We start from the raw sequence: 11,360 nt of genomic DNA, 5'->3' as shown, positions 1-11,360 counted from the left end.
TACAGGAGATCCTTTCCCTTTGTCATCCTGCTCCATAGTACTACAACCTGCCTTTGACTGCGACCACCGACTCGGACTCCCACTCTGTTGTGCATAAAGTCTTGTGAGCTGTAGTACTCATCTTTATCTCATTGCAAAGACAACAATCGATTAGTTTTAAGCACAATTACATAAAACAAGCTCATCAGCATCAACTAAGCTACTCTAATCAGCTCGGAAAGATCAAGATTTCATAGTTGAAGCAAAACCCTCGTTTCTGATTGATGAATCTTGGGATTGAAATTACTAATCACTGGATTTCAAACTTGAATCGTTAAATCAAAGAAGAAGGCAGTAAGATTCACGCCAACAATCGAAATACAAGAGCAAATACACTATCTAATGGATCAATAGAGAGATATAGAGCAAACCTGAGGATGCAGATGATGATTGGTGTTCCTATTCCCTGAAGAAAAGCTCAGCTTCGAGCTTATGGGTGCGAAGGGAAGCCAATGATGAAACCCTAGCTTGGTGGATTTACGAATCGTCAGATCGGAATTCCTTCTCAGAGCAAACATAGTTCCATCTTTATGCCGGAAAAACAAAATTAAATGGATTGAATCTATGATAACTGAGGAATGATCGAGAGATTCATCGGTTCGTCGATTCGTGAAGGAAGAAAGTGAGAGGGAGAGTCGGCAAAAGAAAAGGAAAAAAATGAGGAAAATATTTTTTTTTGGTGTTTTATATTTTAGACACATCCAATCAGAAACTTCCATGTAGGGTTGCTTCAACCGTTCTTCTGATGCTCACTTAAGCATCGATTCAATTGTTTTTGGGCTTTTTCTTTTGTTTTTGAATTATTTTTGGACCAGAAACTCTATTGAGTAACCCAATAAGGATTGCCACTGGTTGCTGGTTTTATGTTTCTTGATTGTTGGTTATTGGAATTGTTATACTTCGAGTATTGGTTATTTAATTATTGGATATTTATTGGTTTAATGCTATGGTTATGTTATCCGTTCTTGTGTGTTTGTGGTTAGGTGGCTAGTGGGTATGAGACCACTAGTTGTAGAGTATTTATTATTATTACTACTATTATTATTATTATTATTTATTACTTATTAAAAAAAAACGAGTCGGTCATTTCAGTTTTGAAAAACAATGTTTAAAAGTGCACTATAAAACAAATCAATCAAAATTTTAATAACTCATATATATTCACTAAAACTAATTTAATTTTAAGAAAAAAATAAAAACTAAATAAGATTTTTATACTTTAATCAAATAAAAATATATATATTTCATATAAAATATCATAGATTAAAATTTTAAAAGTATTAAATAAGATTAATAAGTAAATATGAAAACTAAAAGTAAAATTTTAAACTTTATTTACAATAAATTATTAATCAAATATTGCAATCAAATAAATATATTAACAAAAAAATACAAATATATTTGTTTAAAGGCTTTTTCGGTTGGTCGGACCCCGGTCGGGCTAAGCCCGAAAAACCCTACAGCCTAAACGGGCTAAGTTCGAAAGACCCGATTTTTTGTGAATATATAAATTTAAGTCTGAATCTAATATTTTTTAAAATCAAGTCAGACTAGCCAGCAGACTTTAGGCCTAATTGACATACCTACATGTAACCATATAAAATAATAAAAACAATATTCTCTTATGCCACAACTTGTGCATCGATTAAGATAGATACTAGTTAATATATTATTTTGTTTGTTTTCTTTAATGATGTTTAATTAAGGTTTCTCTTGTTGTTTTTCATAGTTTAATAAGTATAACGTGGATCGGATATGATGCCACGACCACAAGGTCCATGACGAACGATTGAGTTCAGGTAAAGTATATTCAAACAAAAAAAGCTATTACTTTTAAGCAGCTATCACTACAATATATGTTACTGATGTTATTATCTAATTAATTTTATTGACACATAATATGAATGTTAATTAGGTTATATATAAATATCAAATACTGTATATACTATTATTATGATTTGGCATAAAATTATTTATATTAAGTATGTAATTTAACTGACTCGGAGAATATATGGTGTTTGGAAAAAGCTTTCAAGAATTGCTAGGTGAAAGAAATACTTAACGTACGTGCTTACTTATAAAGGTTTTAATAAGATTAATGTATCAATGCGTTATCTTTTAGTACAGACTCTCTTTTCTCCATTTGAACTCTTGATCTAGCTGGAGCACCAACGACAGTTGTGAATATTAGAATATACCAAACAAAACTTAATAAGTTAGAAAAAAAGAAAAAGAAAAATAATAAAATAGATTTCTCCATTTAATATATGATAAAGAAATATCAGCATTGTCAAGATTTTAACAAGATATGTTTTCCATTTGATTGTTTATCTATATTATATATGGTACACACAATATTGTCGAGTTCTTATATGAAATTTTCATCATTCAATATATCACATTGTTTTATCAAAAAAAAAAAATGTCACTATTATCACATAACCATCATCTACTTATCTGAAAAAAAATCTCAAATATGCGTAAATGTCAGTCTTTCGGTTAACTCACACAAGCCCTTTCTAACTATAACATTATTTTGTTAAAACTAACATCTATATATCTATTTTCGGAAAAAACACAATACCTAAAAATGTTAAAAAAAATCATCACAAAAACCTTACGTAATTTAATATATATTATTATATAAAGCTTGATATTAAAGTTACTCATTAGCAATATCGTGACACATGTCAATTGTATATCTAAGATTTTTTGAAACGATCCGACTTATTTTTTTTAATATAATAATAATAATAATCTAAACTAGTGGTCTCATACCCATTAGCCACCTAACCACAATCATACAATCGCGGATAACATAAAACGATGCCACTAAACCAATAAATAACTAATACCAATATCCAATATTAATTCATAACAATTAAACCAATAATCCAAACATCAAGAATCAAAGAAGTAGCAACCTAACCACATTCTAATGACTCAACTCTAGCAACCTAGCAAGGCCAGACAACAACCAAATGAGTCACTAGAACATCCTCCTCTTCATTGCCTTGATTCCACGATCAAACTTTGCCTTTACCTGCTCCACAAACACAAATTGAGATGCATGAGTATTTTATAAACACTCAGTGAGGTAATCCTCCCATCTACTGGGCTAATACACACAAGCAATTGAGACAACTCTAACCATCAACCAACAATCAATAACCAAACAACAAACCAGACATCCGTATCAACAAACACCAACCATGCATCGACCGATGCACATGCCGAACATCGTTTTTCCCCGTAGCTTCTCGTCGTATCTCCGTCCCTAAACCACCAAGAACACAAAACCAATGCCAGAAAAAGCTTCCCAAATCTTCTTGCGACTTAACAACATTCTAACAAGCCAAATAAACACATAAACAAGCAGATCAGAGAAAATCTCAAGCTTAGATAAGGCATGGTCATGCACTCACCTTTGCCAACAAGATTTTGAACCTCAAACAGGAAGATCTACGCTCCTAGGAAGCTCCTACAACGATCCCAGCTACAGATCTCTACAGTAACAGCCTCAAACTCCAAAAATCTCACCCAAAACCTCAAGAACAGCAAGAACTTCTTTTCTCTCCTTCTTTTTTCTCAAAAGCGGCTAAACCTCGGCCACAAAACGACAAACCCCCTTTTATAATCGACTCAAGGGTTTTCTATCCCCAAAACGCAACGTTTAGCTTAAGTCGAACCGCACAAAACCGACATTACATCGACCGATGCATCCCCTAAACCAGGATTCCAGTTCGCGGATGTTATATTTTTAAACGTGTCCAGATTACTGTTTAACATGATCACGACATGTGTCAAATTAACGATCTTAGATTTCGATTCATGTCTAAGTCAATGGCTAGAAAAAAAAAGTTAAAAAAATTATAGCAAACAAAAAAAAACTAATCCAAAAGCAAAAAGGAAAAATTTACCTATCACCGTAAGTAAATTGAGCATATGTCTTATTTAAAATTCTAAACCTATCATAAAAAAAATCTATACATAAGTAACAATAAATAACTATTTATATATGGAAAATTGAACTAATTTCTTATTATTAACCTAATTTTGCTAGATTTTTTTAGTATTTATTAATAAGTAAAACATATATAAATGTTGTTTCAAATTAGTTATTAACATGATTGAGACAAGTGACAAGTCTATCGATAAGATTTTACACGTGTCAAAAAATTTAGAAAAGGAAAACTAACAATTTCATCATGTAAATTATAAATTTTTAATTTCAAAAATTTGTTCTCAACGTAATAACAGCACATTTATACAAAACTTCGATTTGAGGTTACTCATTAACATGATCGGAACTATATTCTATTTTTATATTATATATTCTTATAAATATTATATATGAGATTACAACACGTATAAATGTTTGTAACATGTATCATGATTGGTATATGTATCAACTATTATTGAATTATACGTAGACTTTCCTCTCTCAGGCCCGGGTCCCAAGATAACCTACTAGAAGTATGAAGTTTTCAAAAAACCAGATCTCAATCACTTTTTAGACCCAAAAACAGCATTATCCAACGGTCCATAAGCAGAAATGGCACGGACCACCGGCCCTTTAGATGTTTTTGGTGCTCAGACCTCCTCTGACCTCTCATCCGCCTCCGGCTTCCCACATTTTCAAAGCAGCATCTCCCTCAAACCCTCGCCGAGTGGTACGCAAAGCGCTTGACCCTGGTAATCCTTTGCTTGTCGCTCTTCCCTTAAGTTTCCTTTTTCTTCGTTTGTAATCCTATCATCCGCCTTTGTCGAAAATCTCATTTTTAAGTGAGTAACCCGTAACCACCCCTTCCATTACTCCATCACTCTTCACATCCTGCCTAACGTCCATGGATAGGAGAATACCCTAATGGCTTTTCCCCACCCCACCCCCCCCCCCCCCCCGAAAGCGTATCAGAGTACCCGAAATGGATACATCAGTGCTGATTGAGGAAAATTCTCTTATCCTGATTGGGAGGCTTAGAAACCCCTCTGCTCAGTGTCTTTGGTCCCTCTTCCCTTTCCTTGTAAACAGATGGAACTTGCGCGGCAAAGCAACCGGGTCAGATCTTGGTCGAGGGTGCTTCCAGTTTTGTTTTGAGTACGAGGAAGATCTCCAAAAGGCTCTGGACAACAGACCCTACCACTATGACCAGTGGATGGTCATTCTACAAAGATAGGAACCAGTTATATCCTATACCTTTCCCTCGCTGATACCTTTTTGGACTGAGATCCAGGGTCTCCTGAAACACTATTGGGAATATAAGATGTTGCAGTCCTTAGGGGAGGAACTAGGCAAGCTTATGGACACGGAGATCACAAATACTACTGTAAAGATCCGTGTACTCTTAAACGGCCTACAACCCATCACGAAGGAGAAGATGGTAGATTTTCCAGATGGTAATGAAAGCTCTGATCTCCCTAGAGTACAAGGGTCTAAAGAACTACTGTCATCGTCTGACCCATGAAAAACGTCATTGGCCTGGTTTTCTAGCAGAACAAGAACAAAACATAATCAATCAGAAGCCTGCCCCATCTATTGCCCCTCCGGAAGTGAAGAGAAACTACTATCTTCCACAGGACAACTTTACAGCCCCCAAAAGTAAAGAAAATCAATATGACAACCTCGAACTCTCTCGGAGTATGGAAAATTACCAGGATAATCGTTCTCCTTCCTCGAGAATCAGATCTACTGTGAAGATCACCACCCAGAACGACGTAACCCTTACCAAGTAAACCGACCTACTTACAGACCTTCGATTAGCAGAAGCTCAGGCTCAAGATCCCAATCCTTGCCAAGGGACGACTTTGATAGGGAGAATCACAGACAGGCTCCTAGACGAGCCTCCCCTAATCTGCAATGGCGAGCAAAAGAAATCTCGGCAAATAACCTAAGAACTGAGAGTTCTGAAACTTCTAGACCAATAAGACCTCCCCTCGAGCGATCCCTTACCTCTGCAGAGGTCACACCTCCTCTCCCACCTCTGATCCCTGCAACAGAAGCAGTGTTGGAGGAGCTTCGTGAAGTCACAGTGCAATATATAAGCTGTCCAGATCCTATTGAAAGTGCAACTAGAAAATGCAGAGTCATTCAAGGAGAGTCAAAGGGGTTAACTGCTAAGACAGCAAATCGAATTGTAGAGGCGGCTATTTTAGCCAATCAATCACACCGGGAAGAGATTACTAGTCCCCACCTGGTAAACACAAAGAAAAATCAGAACCTACTGACTCACCCTGCAATCATCTAGCAAGACAATATCGCTCCTCAAAAAAAGAGAAGAGGGCGTCCCCCCCTACCAAAACCGGTTAACAGGAGCCCTCTTTGTCTAAACGGTGCAAAATCCAGTAAAAGAAATAAGTGTATGATACAGAGCCCACCTAAAAGAAAGGACACATTAACCAAAGGAGGCTCCTCTAGAGGTGAATCCACTGGATCCCTTAACAAATCCCAAGCCGTTCAAAACAATCTTCCATCCGGAAAGAATATTCAGCAATCTTCTGGTGCATCAATACCGATAAGGAACATGATCCCTGCAATGGTTAAAAAGAAGGTGGATTTTCAAGATCCACCTCCTTCTCTTCCTTAAAACTGTTGAGCTGGAACTGTTGTGGGTTGGGGAATCCCATAACAGTCTAGCGTCTCTGGGAGATCCACACAAAGGAATCTCCAGAAATTATATTCCTCATGGAAACCAAGAACCCTGATGACACGGTGCAAAAAAAGTTGGAGTGGCTCCATTATCCTGGTAAGCACTCTCTGTGCTATCAAGTTGTCAAAACTTTATCGATACAAAAATCAAGGCGGAAGGTAAGTCCTTCTTCGCTACTTTCCTGTATGGTGAACCTGAGAGGTCAAAGCGTAAAGTCATATAGGAAAAGCTAACCGATATTAGAGTGAATAGGGTTGATCCCTGATATCTGACGGGAGATTTCAACGATATAATTGATGCCTCAAAAAAACAAGGAGGTCCCCTAAGATACAAAGGCTCATTTGTGGATATATGTACCTTTATGGCAGAATGCGACTTGTTTGATGTGCGACACTATGGAAATTTCTTCTCTTGGAGAGGAAAAAGAGGCGACCACCTAATCCACTGTAGACTGGAAAGGGCCATGTCAAACTTTGCTTGGGCTGAGGTGTACCCTTTTCGCCGGTGCGAGTACCTAAACTTTGAGGGCTCAGACCATAGACCATTGCTCACTCATCTGGATCTCACAAAAAAAGAAAAAGAAATGGGTCTTCAGATACGATAGACGACTGAAGGATATCGTGGAAGTTAAAATCCTAATCTAGGAAGCATGGACTTCTAATGAAGAGGAGAGGGTGGAAGAAAAAATCATTCGGTATCGCTCAAAAATCATAGAATGGACAAAAAACAAATACCAGAACAACAAAGAACAAATTGAGGAGCTAAAATCTCAACTCGAAGCTGCTATGACAAACCTAGATCCTGACCAGACGCTGATATCCTCCATTAACAACAAATTTCTCTTGGCGTTCAAGGTAGAAGAGGAATTTTGGAAACAAAGGAGCAGACAGCTTTGGTTAGCACTAGGAGACAAAAACACCAGTTACTTTCACTCTATTACCAGAGGTAGAACCACTCTCAACAAGTTTTCATTCATTGAGGATAAAGATGGAAATCATACCTTTGAGGAGGAAGCAATCCTCAAAGTGATCTCGGAGTATTTCTCAGATCTCTTTACCTCCCACCAGGGAGAAAGGCGGCGATTGTAGATGAATCAATCTCTCCCTGCATAACAGAAGAGAAAAACCAGAAGTTGGTTGCTTTACCAACCCCAGATAAAATTGAGAAAGCTTGCTTCTCCATTCACGCAGATAAGGAACCAGGGCCTGACGGTTTCTCTGTCAACTTCTTTCAATACATTTGGGGGACGGTGGGACCAAATATTATCCTGGAGATCCAATTTTTCTTCTCCTCTGCGACCCTGCAACAAAGCATCAATGAAACCCACATCAGACTGATACCTAAGGTTCAAAGTCCACAAACGATGGCAGAATACAGACCTATTGCCTTCTGCAGGGTGTTCTACAAGATCATATCAAAACTCCTATCTAGGAGGTTACAACCGGTGCTACAAGGCATTATCTCAGAAATCCAATCCGCCTTTGTTCCTAAGCGAGCTATCACCGATAACGTCTTAATCACCCACGAAGCCCTGCATTTTCTCAAAACATCAGGAGCAACAAAGAGGTGTTTCATGGCCGTCAAAACAAACATAAGCAAAGCCTATGATCGCATAGAATTGGAGTTTATAGAATTAGTTTTGGAGAAAATGGGATTTCACCAAACATGGATAACGTGGATCATGAAATGTGTTACTACGGTATCATATGCTTTTCTACTCAATGGATCCTCACAGGGATCAGTTTTACCTTGTAGAGGCATAAGACAGGGAGATCCCCTATCTCCATACCTGTTCATCATTTGCACCGAAGTGTTGGCAGGCCTATGCAATAGAGCACAACAAGATGGGAGATTACTTGGCTTACGGGTCTCTCAAGGTAGCCCTCGGATCAATCACTTACTGTTTGCTGATGATACAATGTTCTTTTGCCAATCAGATTCCAAAATTTGCCAAACCTTGATGAAAATTCTGAAGAAATATGAAGAAGCCTCTGGTCAGATGATTAGTAAATCAAAATCTGCAATAACTTTCTCCTCAAAAACCGAAGAACACATTAAAGTTGAGGCTCAACGAATACTGGGTATCCAAAGAGTAGGAGGGCTAGGTAAGTACCTAAGTCTCCCTGAGATGTTTGGCAGGAAGAAGCGAGACCTTTTTAACCAGATCATACATCAAATAAACCAAAAAGCTAGAAGTTATTCATCAAGATTCCTGTCTACAGCTGGCAAAACCACCATGCTCAAATCAGTCTTGGCTGCTATGCCGACGTATACCATGTCCTGCTTCATACTTCCAGGCTCCTTATGCAAGAGAAATCAGTCGGCTCTGACTCGATTTTGGTGGGATTCCTCCGCAGAGAAGAAGAAAATGTCTTGGATTTGCCTGGTCAAAGATGAAAAAAACAAAGAGAGATGGTGGGTTAGGTTTTAAAGATATTACATGTTTTAACCATGCTCTACTTGCAAAAGTCAGTTGGCGAATACTTACTAAGCCATCCTCTCTTCTGGCAAGAGTTTTGCTGGGTAAATATTGCAACACTGCTTCTTTTCTAGACTACTCAGTGTCTACCACTGCTTCCCATGGGTGGCGGGGTATTTGCTTAGGCCGTGATATTGTAAAAACACAACTCGGAATAGCCATTAGATCGGGAGAGGATACGATGGTTTAGTCAGCTCTGTGGATCTCCCTTGAATCTCCATTGTCTCCAGTCGGCCCACCATCAGAAACAGCCCAACATTTGTTAGTTAAAGATCTTATTTGCCCGGACTCCAAAGATTGGAATAGAGAAATGATCCAAGAAATCCTACTCCAGTATGAACAGGAAATCCTTGGTCTACGACCAAGCAGGATGGGTGCAAAGGATAAATATATCTGGTTAGCAACCAAAGATGGAGCTTATAGTGCAAAACCGGTTTATCATGCGGCACAAAAGATGGACATTGATCCGAGGCAATCCCCCAGCCCGCAAAGCTTTAATTGGATCAAGGAAATATGGAACCTACAATGTGCCCCAAAAATTATTTCAATTTGTGGAAAGCTATGATGGAGGCTCTACCGGTGGGGAAAAACTTACAGCATCAAGGTATGAATTCGCAAGCTTGATGTCCCCATTGTGGGGAAGAGGAATCGATATTGCATCTCTTGTTTCATTGCTCTTATGCAAAACAAGTTTGGGATGCGGCCCTTCAAGTCCCCCCCTTAATCCTTCTAGTATTATAAGTTGCCAGATGGGGATCGAGGCCTCGAACAAGCTTCTGAGCCTCCCACCAATCGGACCAATTCACGGCTCGCTTTCCCCTTGGATCTTGTGGACCTTGTGGACCACCAGAAATAAGAAGTTGTTCAAACATACCTGCCTGTCAAGTTGTGATGCAGTTTCCAGATCTATTCTCCAAGCTAAAGAATGGACCTCTGCTCAGATCCCAGCCGCGAGAAGTAATCCGACAAAACCTTCCTCACAGATCCACTGTTTCACAACCGACACATTATGGTGTTTCTCAGACGCTGCGTGGAATGAGGAATCAAGACTTGCTGGATTTGGATGGGTCTTCGAACAGCAACTCTCCCGATCGGAGAGGCAGGGCATGGCTACAGCAGGAAATGTATGATCCCCTCTTATGGCAGAGGCTATGGCTCTACAACACGAACCCAAGCTCTCGACTTTGGCTTTAGAAACGTTTCTTTTGCTTCAGATTCGCATTTGCTGATCAAAGCACTCAATTTGGATCTCCAATTGAAGGAGCTCTGTGGGATTCAACACAACATCCTTTTGCTTTCTCTTTGTTTCGACTTTTGCGACTTTATCTTTGTTAAACGAGAGGAAAATGTAAAAGCCGATAAGGCAGCAAAAGAGGCACTTATGAGGTCTCTTAACTTTGTACCAAACTCATCTTAAATGACAGCACGGTCTTTGACAAAAAAAAAACATGTATCATTATTTAATTTAAAATATTATATTAGTTCTTTCAATTTCATTATCAATTATAAATCTGTGATGATGTAAATTAAAATTTTATATGTTACTCAATTTTTTTTTCAGTTAAGGATTTGAAAGATTAGTTTTTGATTATATTCCTTCTTCTTAATTTGTTTTACTTTTTAACGTAGTATTTTTAGATTTATTTACTTCAATTTGATTATCAAGTTAGAAATATGTGATGATTTAAAATAAAGTTTTGTAATATTTTTTTAAGTTAAAGATATGTAATATCGAAAAAAATTATTTTTGAAAAAGAATTATTATGTTGTAGTATTTGTAGTTTCTATTTATATCTATGAATTATCCAAGTCTCATATGTTATTATGTTTATAATTTTCAATTTTTTTTTGTATTATGTCAAATAAACTTCTTCTTTTTTTCAATTTCTCAGTTTTTATTAGGTTGGTTATAAACTTATTGCAATGGTGGAGATACTTTATCTAATGTTTTTTTTTATGAGTAAACAATTTTATTGGTTAAAGAAACTATGACACAACAATTTTAGTGGTTAAATGAACTATGTCAAAGTGAAAGCAAAGGGATATAAAATTGGTTCAATTTGTTCATAGACCCATTGTATAAGTTGTGATAAAGAGTATACTTTAACAATAATATTTTTTTTTGGTGTATAAACACCTTCTTTGTGATAAAACTTAGAGTTAACGGATGTTTTTCCTAAGATGACGCTTTGACG

The 11,360-nt window shown here is 37.4% G+C and overlaps 1 pseudogene across 1 annotated transcript; it reads left to right on the top strand.

The window, feature by feature from the left end:
- The first annotated feature begins 7,047 nt into the window (after positions 1-7,047).
- On the top strand, positions 7,048-10,582 carry LOC147925390 (uncharacterized; annotated as a pseudogene). Its single transcript, XR_015585016.1, has 2 exons — positions 7,048-9,498; positions 9,857-10,582. The product of XR_015585016.1 is annotated as an uncharacterized LOC147925390 (transcript).
- The last annotated feature ends 778 nt before the right edge of the window (positions 10,583-11,360 follow it).

Source organism: Camelina sativa, chromosome 16 (genome assembly GCF_030686135.1).
Source record: "Camelina sativa cultivar CO46 ecotype springtype chromosome 16, ASM3068613v1".
In the NCBI taxonomy this organism is placed as follows: domain Eukaryota; kingdom Viridiplantae; phylum Streptophyta; class Magnoliopsida; order Brassicales; family Brassicaceae; genus Camelina; species Camelina sativa.
This window is presented reverse-complemented; position numbering and strand designations above follow the sequence as displayed.